General features: G+C 37.9%; 1 long non-coding RNA gene across 1 annotated transcript in view; it reads left to right on the top strand.

The window, feature by feature from the left end:
* The first annotated feature begins 1662 nt into the window (after window positions 1–1662).
* The window catches only part of LOC139184820 (uncharacterized), a 69046-nt gene continuing 52781 nt past the window's right edge, over window positions 1663–17927 (top strand). Inside the window, exon 1 of the long non-coding RNA XR_011568335.1 lies at window positions 1663–1823. This is a non-coding gene — a long non-coding RNA (uncharacterized lncRNA). The remainder of the gene's footprint in view (window positions 1824–17927) is intronic.

Below are 17927 nucleotides of genomic sequence, written 5' to 3' on the forward strand. Positions count from 1 at the left end.
AGGCCCTGTACCGGCCTCTCCTCCACCTAGGGCCCTGGCCCCCTCACTGTGTGTTTTTGCAGGGGAACCTCCAAAGTGGTGTGGCTACAGGGTTTCCTTCTTCAATGCAAAAGCTTTCTCCATTGACTCCTAGGAACACAGTACAAAGATATACAAAGAAAATAGATCCCTCTGTATAAACACAAAGTGTGAACTCTGACCCAAAAGGGCATTCATGCATGACAATAAGTAACACTGTAATTGGAAATAAAAATATTAACAGCAGGAAGGAACTTAACCCATAGGATTTGAATACACATGCCTGTAGCCAATTTGTTACTAATATTTAGAACTGAAATGATATAACTTAGACTCAGCTTAATAAAAATACCAGAGCCAGCTTCTCAGGCAAGCAGTGTTAGAGCAAAGTCACATCCCCACAAGGACCAGTTTCTCCCTGATCTCTTATCTGATGATCCACATTCAAGATAGAAAACTAAATGTTCTTTCTGGACTGTTCAGAAATTGATGGCACTTATAAAAATATTCATTAAATCTGAGGCTGCACATGGCTTTTGGCATCATGTTATCAGAACCATAAAAATCATCACCCTCTTGTCCGTGGCCAGCCTTGTCTGTCTAGATAATATAATCCAGAGAAAAATTAAGCTGCCGCTGAGTGTCTGTTTCTAGTAAATGTTGTTGTCAAGCGTGTGTGTTGAGAGGATGCTGCTGTCAGATTAGAGAGGGGAAGAACACAAATCAGGCTATATGTGTTTGAGGACTTAGAGGGAGAATTTCATGAAGCTATTTCTAGGGCAACTCATTTGATCTGTTAAGAGGATGCTGTGGTATTTTCATCCTTTTCTTCAGCCTGGTTCTCTGGCCTCTGTTACCCAGAAGCGGTGGTCTCTGGAGTGTAGACAGAGAAGGGAAGCAGGTGCTTCAACTCCCAGCATCTGGTTTAGATGACCACAATGCCAGCACACCTGCAGCCTGCATTGCAGCCAAGTCTGGCCTCCCATTGTATTCGATTGGACTTTCTGCCTTGAGCAAGAAAAAAAGCATTGTTTATCAGATTTGCCAAAGGATCTCCGGGGAGGTGGAGAGAGACAGGATAAACAAACCTAAAACAAAACGCAAGTGTAAGCAAAGTGCTGGGAGACCTTGATTGTATGTGACTACCCAAGGTAATCTTTCAACCTGACACAAAGTAATTAAAACTGATTGAGAGCAACAAACCTAGAGTTAGCACAGACCAAGACAGTTTCCTCAAGGTCTTCCCAAGGAACTGATGCTACATGATGTTATCCAAACTCTGGTTCTTAGGCAGAGGCAGAAATCAGACCACTTTTATTAAGGGTCTAATTTGTGCCAGACTTTGTGCCATGTGGGTTAAAAGATGAGTGGTTACTTCCCTGTCCTAGAAAAAACTTACAAAGATGATCTTGCTACTTATGAACCCAATGTTCCAAATGTTATGGATGTCATAATTTCACATTTTGTAATAGTTTTTGCACTGGGTGAACTGGATTCCTACGAATCATACCGAAAGCAGTAAACTAGCCTTCTCTAACCAAAGAAAGCAAGGCAAGCACAACTGATCCAACAATACATCAACACAACTTCATGATCAATACATTGGACAGCAATAAAATTAATGAGCATCTTTCCAGAGACTCGGATAGTAGTTTAGAGATATCATATAAAATGTTTTGTTAGTATTAATGAATAATTCTGGAGGCCCTTTTTTCCCTTTCCTTTGTACAGAGCCCCAACTAGTGGAAAACTGGAGAACTGCACTTAAAGAGAAACTAAAAAGACAACCACTGGTCTTCCCACAGGTAAGAGTCCGTAGGGTCTTACAGATGCTGCTCTTTTGGGGGTGTGGAGATAAGGATAAGGTGTGAAAAGGAAAGAGAGGTGTGAAACTGGCTTAGACTTAGCTTTTTCAAGGGGTAAAGGGCAAACTGGGACTGATGAAAACATGTACGATCTCTTAACATTTGAAATGACTCAATGCACTGTTTATCTATAGCTAACTTGAGAAAGGAAAATATTTCTTGGGTTCAGAACTTATTCTTCTTGAAGAAGTCTTTTCAAAAGAAAGGGGAAGATACTCTGTGACACAAAGTTGCATACATAGGAGGAAAAAGACCTGGTTTCACAAATAAAATGAGTTACGGTTGTGTCACACTAGTTCAGAACAGAACAGATAAGAATGTGTCCACACTAGGGTGGGGGGCGGGGAGCAGAGGAGAAGAGAGGGCGGAGGCACAAAGGGAAGGAAAAGATGGGAGTTGAATCTTTGGTGGTGTTGGATTTTTAGTTTTGTTTGTTACCTCTCCATTTCAAGGAATCTTATTTTTGTGTTGACATGTAAAGGAGTTTTGGCTCCCTTACCAAAACATACTAATAAAACGCAGGCAACCCTGAAAGATTATAAAAACGCAAGATGAATTCATCAATCAGAGTGTAGTCTGTGCAACAGAGGTTTGTGGACAAGCTTTAGGGATTTCATGGAACTCCCTAACAGGATATGCAACTTCTTTGTGTGTGTGTGTGTGTCCATGTGTGTGTGTTCTCTGGATTTTATAGCCTTTACTGATTCTCAAAGGGGTCCATAAGGCAAAGGAGAATAAGGAACATCACTATTCAGCTATCTGCACATCCACAAAAACAGTCATATTTTAATGGATGCCCTTCAGAGTGATCTCAGCCTTCATAAAAGTCTGTTCTTAAGAGAGGCCAAACAGAGAGAATGAAATCCTCTAGTATATCTCAAGAGCAGGCTGCAGCCTTCTTGTTTTTCATGCACTGACTCTGACAGAAAGTGACAAGAAGTTTCCTATTGTATTTTGAACTGGTGTGATGGCAGAGGGTACCTCCTCAAACCTCAACGTGACGTGCGTCCTCGAGCAGTTTCTGAGATGCTTGATTTCTGCTAACCAGCTTATTTCAGTTTGCATTAAGCAACATGGTTTACACTTGAAAATCTAAAAACAGTAGCAACCATTTTTTTCAGTAGATTAAGTGGTGGAAAGTAAGTGGGGGGAGGGAGGTGAATGTTTCAGTTTAGGACTTGGAGGCTTACTCAGCACATTGTTATCAAAATTAAGTCAAGAAAGCAGAATTTTTATACCACTTACTTAATGTTTGTGGTGGTTATTAAATAAACTCTCCAGTCCTTGATTTCGTTTGAAAAGGGATTTGCTGAAATAACGACTTATTTGAAGATCATTAAGTCTCCAGAGGTCAAGGATAACAAGGGTAATAACACCAGGGTAATGCTATCTAACTTCTTTTATGGCATCAGCTTTCCCATAGATTTTATTTAACTAATGACTTAGTTGTGAAGAAAAGTGATTGTATTAATGTGTCTGTCCCAGCCTTCACCTCTCAATCAGACAGTTAATCGTACCAGGGGAGTCTCAGGGATAACTCCAAACACATATCATCTACAAGTAATCCCCTCCCTCATCAAGTGGCATGTGGTCCTAGGTTACTAAGGTTTTCCTTCTGAGCTAAGTCATTCCCCTGTTCTTTCCACCTTGGGCAGGCATAGTTGTGTTTCTAAAATTTATGAAAACCCAGATGAACAGCTCACCTAAAAAATAATGCAAAACTTGCCCACTTTTTTTTTTTTTTTGGCTTTTATTGCTTCTGAGACTCTAAGAAACTTGCATAATTGATTTAAGTTTTTGTGTCCTTATTGGAACAATTAGGCAGAGGTCTTCAGGAAAAAAGTTTTCAAAAATTGAGGTTTGGTGGTTTTTGTTTTTTTTTTTTTTACTTCTTTACCCTCTTACCAAGATCATTTTAAAAGGTTATTTAAAATATTATAACCACAAACTGTTCAACCAGACGAAAATGAAAGTAGGCCACTTAGAGGTTTTTGTCTAAAGCAAAATGTCTGAAGCTAATAATTTAACCATTGGGAGTTCACTGGCTACTAAAAGCAGTTACTTTGAAATTAAGAAGGAAGTATTTTCAATATTATATCTGAATTTGTAATTTTTCTCTCACAGGATATACAGAGTATAGTATTTTCTTTTCCTTCCCCTTAGGACTAAACTGACCTTCCTGCCAGAGCAGTGAAACCCCAGACTTGGACTTGAGCCAGCTGCCTTTCAGCACCAAGTCATTAAGAACTCTTGGAGGTGCTGTTTAAATGTGAATTTTTCCAGGACTGCTTCACTGGACAGATAGGCAATGCTAATTCAGTCAGGGCATGTTGAACACATCCAATTTTAAAATGGAAGAGAAGGGGGAAAGCTTTCAAAACTAGGGATATCAAAGTGAAAGTTAGTAAAAATGAGGCCACTCATATTATGTAGGGGTGTCAAAGAGTCAGACAGCCATACACCTTAAATGGCTTCCTAAATTAAAGCAAATCTGTGAGTCAGTTTCAAGAAGGATGAACAAGGCTGCAAATAAAGAAGTTTTCATGCTTTTTCCAGAAGGCAAGCAGCCCGGAAATAAAAGGAAGGCACTCATATTCCCAGAGTTTTAAGGACTTAGGATACCCTCATGCATTGTCAAGATCCAGTGTGAAGACTAGATAATCCAAAGAGATGATAGTTCACATGCACCCAAAAAACACAAGGAAAGAAATAGTGGAGGGCGCGGAGAGAAAGGAAAAAAGAAAAGTCTATACTTCCTTTTGGTTGATAGTCACATTTTAAGATCAAGAGAGGTTAAGACATGCAGGTGAAGATAGCGATGTCAGCTCAAAGAGGGATTTTGGAGGTGAACCATCCGGCTAGAGGAGGCCAAGCTGCACAAACGCCAGCAAGCCTAGACTTCATCAAATAATATCATCTCCCCACTGTTGTAACTTGTGTCAACTGAATATCCAGCCAGAAAAATAAAGCCAAAGCAGCCAGATAATCTACAGATTTCTCCCTCATCTCCAGAACTGCCTCAACATGTATAAAAGCACAAGTGTCTGAGCACATACATGTCCACGGTCAGTTCTCGGTCGCCGGCAATTCTGTTCTCACTGCCACTGATAACCCACAGGAATTTCTAGTTGATTGTGGAGTGCATTTCAAATGGCTATACTTTCTGATATGTGTTTAGTTTAATCTCATAATACTATTTTAGCATGCTCTGGTAGGATCTGGGGACTAAATGATAATGAATGATAATGCTGAAAAAGTGGCCTGAAATGTTTAATTTACCAATTAGATGCTCAATACGAAGATAAGGAGACCTTGTAAACATTTTCTTTTTACTGTCTTCTTTAGTTTTAATTAATTTCTTCCTAATGACTGTTTAAACTTATTCGCAATTTCAAATAGCTTTCCACTGTGATTTTTCTTATTGATTTCCGCAATGACTAAATGTGCTAAGTATTCATTCTTAATTTCTCTTGTGGCAGAAATATGTACCTTGGGAGTATTATTATTTCTTTTTAAATAAAACCAGGGTTGAAATGATGACAATTTTGAAAGAAATTGATTTTTCACATAGTACAAGTTGTCTTAATTCATCTTTTCAATATAGTTGGCCCTTGAGACGTTGGTGACAGACAGGGAGGCCTGGCACGCTGCAATTCATGGGGTCGCAAAGAGTCAGACACGACTGAGCGACTGAACTGAACTGAACTGAGACTTCTTAAATATATGTATCCATACTTATTAGAATTAGTAAGATAATTTGTAGTCCTCTCTTGCAACATGTATAAAATCTAGAAAGAAAATAAAAGTTGGCTCTGAAAACAAGTCCCATCACCTGAAGTTGAGTTTTAGCTGGACTCTTTTGTCAGTAGCTGTCTTTTAGCAAATCAATTCCAGCATACAAAGAAAATATACAATTGGTTTACACAAGTTATCAAAAGTACAAGTATAGAAGTACAAGTTTCATCTCCAAAAATACATTTATCTTGGGCTTTGTAAGTTTCTGTGTCAAGCTCACAGCAGGTAGAAATAGCAGTAATGTTTTGCTAAAGTCAAAGTTCCAGCTCATGAATGTTTGCCACCTGTCCTGTATCTCTTATACCTATTTTTAAAGGAATATTGCCATTATTATCTGGCCCACAGGCTACATATTTTTTCAATTTAAATGTTTATGATGTAATTTTTTTATAATATCCTTGGGAAGGATACCAAACATTAACATTGGTATCAATTAAAAAAAAAATGAACCCTTTAAAGGAAAGAGTGAGAGAAAAGAAGGAAGAGAAATTATTTCATGTTTATAACCACATTATTGTGATCATTAAGCAAAGTTACATTAATAGAAAAAAGAATGGTTTTCATGTGTATCTAGTCACATTTACCTCCAAAAATATGCCAAATCTCCATTTTCAATTTCATGTTATTTATTATTTTGAAGCCATCTAAAATTGCTTCTTACTTGAGGTTTTTGAATTACATATATTAGACAATGTAATCTGAGTAGTGGGCATTTATTTGTTTAATATAGAATTTTCAGCTATTAGTAGTTATAATTTCTTACAATTTTCACTAAAATCTATAAAGTTTGATATTTTTCTGTAACCATAGAATTAGGCTCTATGTCAATTGTAATGTGAGGAATTCTTTAAAATAATTTTTTTTATTACTGAAGTCTTTCTTATACTTTGAGAGCCATTTAAATATGTATTGGGCTGAAATTGGTTTGACAAAGACCAGTCTCGTATTTTTTACAGACTTTTATGTTATAAAGGTGAATAGAGTTCCCAAAGAAAATAAGTAGTCATTAGAAATCTACTCCATATTCCTTCAAATAATATTGAAAAGAAATATTATTGTGGGAACTGAGCAAGAGGAACTCTTCTATTCATCTACTTCTCCAATTTCTAGAGTCAGAAAAAAGTTGTTAATAATATCAATCTTTCATTTGAGTACTGGTAAACCAATGTCAGGAGAAGGCAATGGCACCCGACTCCAGTACTCTTGCCTGGAAAATCCCATGGATGGAGAAGCCTGGTAGGCTGCAGTCCATGGGGTGGTGAAGAGTTGAACACAACTGAGCAACTTCACTTTCACTTTTCACTTTCATGCATTGAAGAAGGAAATGGGAACCCACTCCAGTGTTCTTGCCTGGAGAATCCCAGGGACGGGGGAGCCTGGTGGGCTGCCGTCTATGGGTCACACAGAGTCGGACATGACTGATGTGACTTAGTAGTAGTAGTAAACCATTGTCAAGTGCATATGCCAGCAGATTTTTACAAAGTACCAAAAACCAGGAGGCCTAAAACATCAGAAATGTATTCTCTTGTAATTCTGAAAGCTGAAGTCAAGGTGTCATCCGTGTCATGTTCTCACTGGCAGCCCTAAGGCAGGTGCAATCTTTGACATTCCTGGTCTTGTAGCTGCATCACTGCAGTCGCCTGGCCGTCTTCTCTCTGTGTGTCATCACACTGTCTTCCTTCCATGCTTGTCTCATGTCCAAATTTCCCCTTTTCATAAGGCCACCAGCCATACTAAATTGGGTCCATGCTAATGACCCCATTTTAATTTGATGATTTCTGTAAAGACTATTTCCAAATTCATATTCTAAGGTACTAGAAGTTAGGACATGAACATTTCTCTTGTTTATGGCAGTGGTGGAGGGCACAGCTCAGTCCCTAACAACTGACATATTTCAGTCAAACAGCTAGCTTGTTTGTCTGAGGGAGAGTTTCATCAAGATACAGATAAAAATAGAATCCATTTATAAAGATTATGATGAGAAGAAGAACCCAGAATTTGAAGTTTAAAAATTATAAAATTTCCTTTAAAAAGTACATTGTGTTAGGTTGAACTATATGAAATTACTAAAAAGTTCAACCACTTTTACCTTTACCTTTTAAAAAATGCTAAGTTCATATGTCCCAAATTAATAAATTATTGAATGAAAAGAGAATAAAGAAGTATCCAAAAAAAAGCTGGAGAACAAAGAAAAGATAGGTGACAAAACTATATAGGAGCTAGACTTAAAGAGAAAATAAAATTTTAAGTGCAACAAGTTCCTTGTTAACATTATTATTTTAATTTTTAGAATTTGTTAATAATATAGTGATAACATCTAAAGGCATTTTTATCACAAGAGAATTATGCTATCATTTGTTCTTATTCATTTGATTTTTAAATCATCCTATCTACTAAAATATTTAGACATAAGAAATCATATTTGTTTTTTTTTTAAAGAAAAACAGTATTGCAAGCCTACTGCAGATTTGTTTGAAAAGATCCTTGTTAACCACCATTGAGAGGGAGGCAAAATAAATCTTTCATTTAAGGATAAATTCAAAAGTTCAAAATTTCATATTCTTACAAGGAAAATAAATCTTTCAGGTCATATCTCTGTTGCTAAAAGCTAATCTAATATTAAGCAACAAATAATAAGCAAGAAAATAGATTAAAATTTTATATAACTTTATTCTAAAAACTCATCATTTGTATAAATATTATATCCTAATCCTCACAGGAGTGTCCATGGATAGATACAGATGTATTTTTACTTTTTCTCAGCTTGAATTTTGCAGCAGGAATGCATCCAATACTTTTATATCCAATATACCTGATAAAGAAATGGGAGCTGCTTAAATAAACATTGTAATCATTTTCCCACAGAGGCAAACTATGTGTTTACATATGAATAAAGAAAAGGTTTTCAGGAACAAATAAATGGCTTTTATATTTTTAGACATGCTAACAATAGCAAATGGAGAAGGAAATGGCAACCCACTTCAGTATTCTTGCCTAGGAAATCCCATGGACAGAGGAGCCTGGCAGGCTACAGTCCATGGGGTCGCAAAACAGCCCGACATGACTTAACGACTAAACAACAACAATAGGCAAAAGTTCCACACCCTTGATTTCTGAAAGAGTACTAGAAAGTGCTTAAATTCAAGGACTTGGTACTTAATCAATACAAGTACCACACTCTCACAGGTATCATTAAACCTTTGGATTTGAACAATATCTGAACTTTCAGTATCATTATAATGCTATCATCATAACAATTATTATCCCTTTAGTTTCCAGAGACAAAAACCCAAATCAAGAGCACTAAACTAGGGGATTTAGTGCCTTATGTCACTAAACCATCCAGAAAGACTCAATTCAGGACTCAAACTATGTCACCAGGAACCAGTTTTTCATTTCCCAGTAAATCCATGTCTCAGTTTTGGCTCTATTCTTTAGGTCACAAATGGCCACAAATTACTGATAGCAGGTTCCAGGACTATATTCTTCTGGGTTTAAATCTATCTAAAGGAGCCAACATATTTGTCCCAGCATTCCTAGCAAAACTCCAAAATGTTCTCTACCTGATCCATTTTAGAGCATAGATTCACCCCGAACCAATAGTCATTGGAATAAAATTTAAATACATGAATAAAATTAAAAGGAATTTAAAGTTTTTTAAAGGAATAAATTTTAAATCTGGCTAATCCCATGGACAGAGGAGCCTGGCAGGCTACAGTCCATGCGGTCACAAAGAATTGGACACAATTTAGCAACAAAACCACCTCCACCAATATGCTCTACTTTTAGGACCCTACCACACAACTGAGAGAGAAGTATTCTAAACCGGAAAGACTGTATGTTGCCAGAAGAACAAAATGCAGTGTGGTGAGGTAAAGCTTAGACTATTGATTTATTTGAACTACTAATCAAATGTGTTGAAATTATAAGACTATCTATCAGAAAGAGAAATTGTGTTCAAATCAGTTTGATTCTTTTCACCTAGATAGTACTTTGACTTTGCTTTTGATTGTGAAGATGGTTTAAAAAAAAAAATCAGTCAAAATTGAAGTGGGCTATTTTGGAAATCCTAAAGATTACATTCTCAAACTATGTTGGAGCTGTTGCATAGACATAGTTCTGTCATATCCAAGATACCATTTGAATGCATAATGTACACAGCCTTCCAGCGCCTTTGGACTACATGGGAAGAGGTTTATAACATAGCCAGGGCCTTAGGAGAACCCATAAATGAGGCTATTGATGCAAAGCTGTATGGATTAAGTTCAACACCTTGAATTACATGGGAAATGAACAGGAGCTGGGGGGCAGCTAAGGGAACACAGGTGTGGCACGTTCAGGGGCGCCCACATTCTTAAGTCAACAGGCAGCCATATTCTATTCAAGCTGTGTTCCCCGGGTGGTCCAGCTAACAAAGCTTCCTGTCATAAAGTTATCGCTCAGTACAAGGCAAGTGTATTGTGAATGCCAGGTTCAAAACAGCTCATTGAAAACTTCTTGGTTAAGTAATTAAAGCAGGCTGAGCTTTGGGAAATCCTCCAAGAGGGAGCTCATTTTGAGAACAGCTTTCCAATTCACATGTTTCATAAGCCAAGGGTAAGCTGAGTTCATATGAATAACACACACACATATACACACTCCACAAATTGTGGGATTAAAATGTAGAGTTGAGGTCAGGGCTAGACCACAGCAGAAGTGAACTGGTTTAAAGAAAACTAGATATTTTGTCTCCAAAACCATCTGTTTATTGGATTGCTATGCTTGATTGCTACTACTTTGTATCTTCAGATTCCAATCTGTATCAGAAAGATTGCAGGTGAAGTTGCCTGCCTATCAGCCACACAGCTCACCTTTTTTCTTCTTTGGGTAAAAACCAAATAATAAGTTATATATGCTTCACATGCATAAAAGGCAAACAGAATTTTATCTTCTTCCAGTCTGGAAAAAAAAAACAAAATATAGTTATTGTTCCTAGAGATCATTAAAAATGCTATGGAGAAACATCCACCATCTATCCTGAAGACAATCTTTTGCCTCAGGCGAGGTGATCTGAAAGGATAATTTTTTAGTCTCTTCAGTGTGTATGTCAAGCGTGTGGTATATGTTTTCCTTTCTTCAGTCTGTAGAAATTGCCACTGTGTACTTATATCAGTCTCGTATGATTCTGCTGTAACAAAGTAGCACAGATTTACTCTTTCGAAGTTGTGGAGGCCAGAAGCCGAAAATAATTTTACTAGGCTAACGTCAAGGTGTTGGAAGGGTTGATATCTTCTAGAGGCTCTGAAGGATAAATCTGTTTCCTTGCCTTTTTCAGCTTCTCTGGGCACCACCTCCCTCCATCTGTAAAGCACATCACTCTTCTCCAGGTTTCCATTATCACATCCTCTTCTCTTCTGTCTCTGACTTCTCTTGTCTCTGATCCCTCTTGTAAGGACTGTTACGATTACAGTGGACCTACCTGCATGACCCAAGTCAAGACCCTTAATCCTATCAGCAAAGTTCCTTTTAGACATGTTTGGAATTCCATGCCTCAGCCTACCATAGTACTTCTTCAAAAAATTGTGTTGATGTCATTCTATGAGATTATTCTGTGTTTGCAATTTTTCAAAAAGCCTATGTGTGCTAAATACTGCTAGCAACTATACTATCTTCGAAATAGTGTATGCCCTTGAGGAACTTTAATCAAGTTGGGAGACATACTCATCAGCCCATTAGACAAGTTTTAAATAATAAATAGTGTGATACCCAATGTTATCAAGCCCTCACTATGTGTCTATAGTGGGGATTTGATATTCAGGAACTATATCAGATGCTAGGATGAAAAGATGAACAAGTTATGGTCCTTACCCTGATTGAACAGGGGTCCAGAGTAGAGAGAGAACATATAGGAGAAAAGTTTATGTTTATAAATACTAGAGTTTCACACACAGAAATTATAGACTGGGACGGTCCAAAAATCTGGATTTTCCAATATCTTGGCAAAAAATTAGTTATATATCCTTGGGAAGTTCAGGTTGCTTCTCTAATTGCTCTGAGTTTTAGCAGCTTGCTAATTTTATTAGTCTGTGAGTTTTCTGAATATCTTTCAGAATCTTAATGAAAACCTGTTGTCAGTACCAGAATTGATGGAAAATACAGCCCAAGAAATTAAAGGATTGAAGACTATTCCAAAAAATAATAAAAAAAAAATAATAAAGGAAGACAATGAGAACTGACGGGGGAGCCTGTTGGGCTGCCGTCTATGGGGTTGCACAGAGTCGGACACGACTGAAGCGACTTAGCAGCAGCAGTAAAGAGCTACTACGGAAAGAACTGCTAGTCCCTAGGAAAGGACTTCCCTTTTTAGAATGACCAGCATATAAATATGTCCAGTTTGGCTTTGCATGGCTGCTGTCATAATCCACAGTGCAAGACTTAATCTTTATTAATTCAGCACCCTCAATTGTTAAGCTAACTAAAGAACATAAGAAGCCAGTTGCTCCCTGGAGGTAAAAGTTAACTCCTGCCTAAAACCTGCGACTTTCTGGCACTAGGTACAAAGTTTTCTAGCTAAAACCTGCATATGCCAGAACACTGATGAGAAAAAAAAATCATTTCAATTTATATACTTGAATTTCTTTCAAAACTAGTCTCTCAAGAGGGCTGTGGGAAAATATATCTTGATCTATTCTGACGTGAAAAGCTTTCACTTGGTGTTGCCAGTGCTTATTGTACAATTTGATATTTTTTAAATTTTCTGATAGCCCAACTTTAAGATGTTCCTGAGCCCTGAAATAAGGTTAGGGGTGAATATCAGTGAATGGCCCTAAAAGTAAAAACAGAAAATCCTTTCTCACAGACAGCCTGAGGTGAAACCTGTTGGCTGCCACCGCTGCAGAGTTGTGGCTGGCCCTTTTGAGTCTTGCTTTCTGAGTCTGAAAAGCGCTCTTGTTGGTTGGTAGTATTACTGTGCTTCAGGAGGAAAATAAACAGCTTTCTACTGAAATGTTGATATTTATTGAAAAGTGGAGTGGCCTTCTTCTCAGCCCCTAGAGTGAAAAAGGAGAAAAAAAATGACACATTGGAGGGAAATGATATAACTTGTAAAAGGTGTTTTCAGGAAGTTTCTGAGGTGGCCAACAGACTTGGTATGTCAACTTACAATTTTTTTTATCCCAGTGGTAGAAATTAAGAAAGTACAAATTTTACTGGAAAAATAAATAAAAGTTTAATTGTAATGGCTGACCTGGGGAACGTGTCTTTTTCCATTCCTCTCCTGAGAACAAACTGCTAGGCATTAGGTGAGATATAAACACAAAGCTGCCCAGTTCCCAGTGTAAAGAGAGGCGGAATAAGCACACAGACAATTTGCTGGTTTCTTATAATGCCTATTGCAAACCTGGAATCGACGATCCTTAAACACAAGGCTATTTTTTGTTGTCGCACAGTTGAGGTCTGTTTAAAAACAGCCTTGGAGTACGATAAATTCCCCCTACTTTCCCTAATGATTTATTCTCCTTTAAATTCTTTATGTAAGAAACGTTACACCATTTGAACCTATGACATGAAACTGTTGAAGAGATTTTTTTTCACTTCGCAGGTTAATTCCTGAAAGTGTGGGTCTAATTGTTGCATTTGGCAAGTGGAAATACAACATTTGGACAGCTACTCATTTCCTTTCTCAACAGCAGGTTAAAGCAGATTGAGATTTTGTAACCCCACGTTTCATTTCATGAGATTTACACCCTGTTCCTAGAGCAATCAACAGCCTGTGATTGATGGTGGTGCCAATTAATTCAAGTAATCTTTTCCCATGAGCTCATGGAAAGTATCATTACTGTGTATACAATTTACATTTACACTGTGGACTTTTTTCCTTCATTTCTTTCATTGATATATCTTAAGGTATTTCTAAGGCTGCTGCTGCTGCTAAGTCGCTTCAGTCATGTCCAACTCTGCGCGACCCCATAGACGGAAGCCCACCAGGCTCCCCCGTGCCTGGGATTCTCCAGGCAAGAACACTGGAGTGGGTTGCCATTTCCTTCTCCAGTACGTGAAAGTGAAAAGTGAAAGTGAAGTCGCTCAGTCTTGTCCAACTCTTAGGACCCTGTCGACTGCAGCCTACCAGGCTCCGCCGTCCATGGGATTTTCCAGGCATACAAATGGGACTTCCCCTTGCTACCCTTAGATGGTTAGTAAAATTGACATTGTCTTGCTTATATACACTAAAAAGATAATCTATTTCACTATTCTTATGCATATTCTACTTCAAAACTACTAGAGCCACAAAAAGGTTTTAAAGGGGCACTTTTAGTTATCCTGGATTCCAAAGATCTGTATACATCAACAAATATTTATTATTCTAAAGTGCAATGAGGCATTTTTCATGTTTATAATGATCTTTACCATTTGTAAAGCAGTTTTGTATCCATTATGTCATTTGATACTAACAACTACCCTGAAAATTGGAAAGGGAAATTATGATTATCCTCATTTTATCAGTGGAAAAGGATAGAGGTTAAATGTCTTTTTCAAGGTTGAACAATTTAGGACTAGCAGGACCAAATCTCCAACATAAGTCTTCTGGTTCCCAGGTCAGAGTCCTCCCACTCCACCAGGGTTGTTCAAATTATGTCCTAAGGAAACTTCTCTGTGGCCTCCTAAAAGAAGCATTGCAGAAGAGCAAAAGAGGAATGCCAAACCTCATTCAGAATTCCCTCAGAAAAAAACAAAATCCTTGCTTTTTTTTTTTCTTTCTGTTTTATGTGTTGAGAAACTGGTACATTTCTATTTGAACAAGATTGATAGGGAAAAAAAAAAAGAAAACCACTACAGTTACCCTACACACAACATTGCCTTAAAATGGTTAGTCAACATTGGTGTGGTGATAATATTAGTTCACTATTTTTTTCCAGTACTAATAACTGATTTCAGAGAGGGCGATGGCACCCCACTCCAGTACTCTTGCCTAGAAAATCCCATGGATGGAGGAGCCTGGTAGGCTGCAGTCCATGGGGTCGCACAGAGTCGGACACGACTGAAGTGACTTACCTTACCTTAATAACTGATTTAATCAGTTTGAGAAGAAGAAAGGCCAATTATAGCAAACAAAAATATCATTATCATCCTTAAAGCATTAAGAACCAGGTTGTCTGTTAATAACATAGTAGATAATTTTTAAATAATTCTATGTGGACCTTCTAGATACCTGTCAATTAATAATAGCAAAATGGTGATTTGAGTGAATACAGAAATCTGGCAGTAGACATGAGTAGCTGGATGAAGGCAAGCAGGACTGGATGAACCTCCACCTTTGTCTTTGTTTAGGGTACCATACTGGCCACCAATCACCCAGGCCAGTGCTGTTCCTCTTTAACAGGCTGGATCCTAAAGACTTGTGAATAGTTTGCTTCCCTTTCCATAAGAGAGATGGGTCGTGATGCATATTCAGTCAGCTGACAGATGAGATTTAAGAGATGATACTTCTATGGGGGCCTCCCCAGGCATGAAGGAGAAGGAATTTGAGAGTGGGGCTGCTGCTGATAGCTCTGCCTCTCTCTCTCATCTCTCTCTCCCCTCACCCGTCCCAACACAAACACAGAGAAAAGCTCTCTTTAAAAGGAGAAAACAGAACCTGAATAGAGAAAGCAGTGACAGCCTAGGTTGGCAGCCTCCTCTCCCTAGTTCCCATTGCCAATGTTTCCAAAACAGCTCTGGATTCTGCAGACCTTCCTATTCTTTCCTGATTCTTCCAATAAAAACCTTCTTTTAGCCCAAGCTAGATGAAGTTGTTTTTCATCACCTGTGCTTGAAAAAACAAACAAACAAAATCTGTTCAGAGTGATGGAAAGAGCAAAGACCTGAGAAGCAAACAGCTCTGAACTTGAATCATGATGATTCCAGCCATACAAACTTGCTGCTGCCGCTGCTAAGTCGCTTCAGTCATGTCCGACTCTGTGCGACCCCATACACGGCAGCCCACCAGGCTCTGCTGTCCCTGGGATTCTCCAGGCAAACTTAGGCATTACTTAATTTCTCGAAGCTTCTGGTTCTTCCAATGTTACGTGGTAACATTAATAATACCTCAGTCACAGAATCATAGTGATGACTCAATGAAATTACGTGTGCAAAAGTGTTCAGCCACTTTTTCCTAATGCTGTCTTCAATGGTTAGGAGTATTTCCAAGCCCCCTGTGTATTAGTCATTCATTCGACACGTATTTGTTAGTCAAGCACCAACTGTGGCCTAGTATTATACCTAGTGTCAAGGTAAGAAAGTTAGAAACAAAAAAAAAAATAGAGTCTTTGACTTCAAGAAGTTTGTGGTTCAGTTAGAGAAACATATAAATTATGCGGTGAATTGATGTCACTAAAGTTTTTGGCACAAATATGAATCAGTACCACAAAAGGGAGTGACCAGGGAGGGGTACAATGTGTCAGGGAAGTTTCTTAGGGGGAAGTAGAATCTGAGCCAAGGTTTGATGAAACAGATTGCCAGAGACATTCTTTTAAAATGAAATGATCTTCCTTATCTGTCAAAATTTTAGGTTCTTGATCCTTTTGAATGAAAATTTAATCAAATGGTGATCTTAAATTGTGTTTGACGACAGTCCCCAGGGAGTTAGTTATCTGACCATGCAAGGAAAATTGAATTCATACCCAAGCACTTATATGGTTTTTATTTTCTGTTCTAAATTTCTCCACAGTTCCTTACTTTCTAAAAATATCTTGCCTGGGTTAAATAAAAACATTTGTCTCAGGGAAATACAAACAAAAGTGTTGTTTAGAAGACTACAAGGAGAAGCTGTACTTTTATTTTATCTCTGTGATAATAGTAATTTTTAAAGGGTAGATATATACTAAGTACAAAATATTTTTTTCAGATTTCCTCTAACAGCACTTGGGCACAACTTTTCTTTCTATTGGTTCTATCAGACTATTTATTGTTATTGATACAGTGAAATCTTTGTTTATACTTGTAAGTTTTAAGTATACAATCTTATAATGTGACCTCTGTATACACCAAAAACTGATCACCCCCAAAAGTCTAGTTATGATCCATCATCATACAATTGAATCCCTTCACTTCTTTTACCCAGCCCCCAGTGCTTTTCCCACTGGTAACAAACCGTCTGTGGTCTGTATCTGAGTTTGCTTTTGTTTTTCTTAATTACACTTATGGGTAAAATCATATGATGTTTATCTTTTTCCTTCTGACATTTCATTTAGCATAATTCCTTCCAGGTCTATCCATACTGTCTCATATGACAACATTTCATTCTTTTTATGGCTGAGTAGTATTTCTTTTTTATATTGTTCATGGGGTTTTCGTGTTAAGAATATTGGAGTGGTCTGCCATGTCCTCCTCCATTGGACCACGTTTAGTCAGAACTCTGCACCGCGACCCGTCCATCTTGGGTGGCCTTTCATGGCATGGCTCATAGCTTCATTGAGTTAGGCAAGCCCCTTTGCCACAAGGTCGTGATCCATTTGTGTGATTTGTGTGTATAGATCACATCTTTTTTATTCTTTCACCCATCAGTGGACACTTAGGTTGTCTCTATGTCTTGGCTATTGTAAATAATTCCTCAGTGAACATATGGGTGCATATATATTTTCAAATTAGCGTTTTTGTTTTCTTCAGATAATACCCAGAAGTGGAATAGTTGGATTATAAGCTAGTTCTATTAATGTTTTGAGGAATCACCATACCGTTTTCCATCATAGTTTCCATCATAGACCAGTTTACAATCCCACAAACTGGATGAGGGTTTCCTTTTCTCCACATCCTCACCAGAACTTATTTCTTGTCCTTTTGATAATAGTCATTCTAACAGTTGTGAAGTGATAACTCAATGTGTTTTTGATTTGCATCTTCCTAATAATTAGTAATGTTGACCATCTTTTCATGTGTCTGTTGGCCATTTGCAGTCTTCTTTGGAAATATGGCTATTCAGACACTCTGTCCATTTTCTAATCAGGTTGTTTTGTTGTTGTTGTTGAGTTGTTTGAGTTCTTTATATATTTTTTATGTTAACCCGTTATCAGATATGTATGTGCTCAGTCTCTCAGTCATGTCCAACTCTTTGTGACCCTATGGACTGTAGCTTGCTAGGCTCCTCTTCTCATGGAATTTTCCAGGCAAGAATACTGAGTGGGTTGCCATTTCCTCCTCTAGGGGATCTTCCCAACCCAGGGATCAAACCCACATCTCTTATATTTCCGTATTGGCAGGCAGATTCTTTACCACTGCCCACATGGGAAGCCCTTA

The sequence above is a fragment of the Bos indicus genome, chromosome 9, assembly GCF_029378745.1.
Source record: "Bos indicus isolate NIAB-ARS_2022 breed Sahiwal x Tharparkar chromosome 9, NIAB-ARS_B.indTharparkar_mat_pri_1.0, whole genome shotgun sequence".
NCBI lineage: Eukaryota > Metazoa > Chordata > Mammalia > Artiodactyla > Bovidae > Bos > Bos indicus.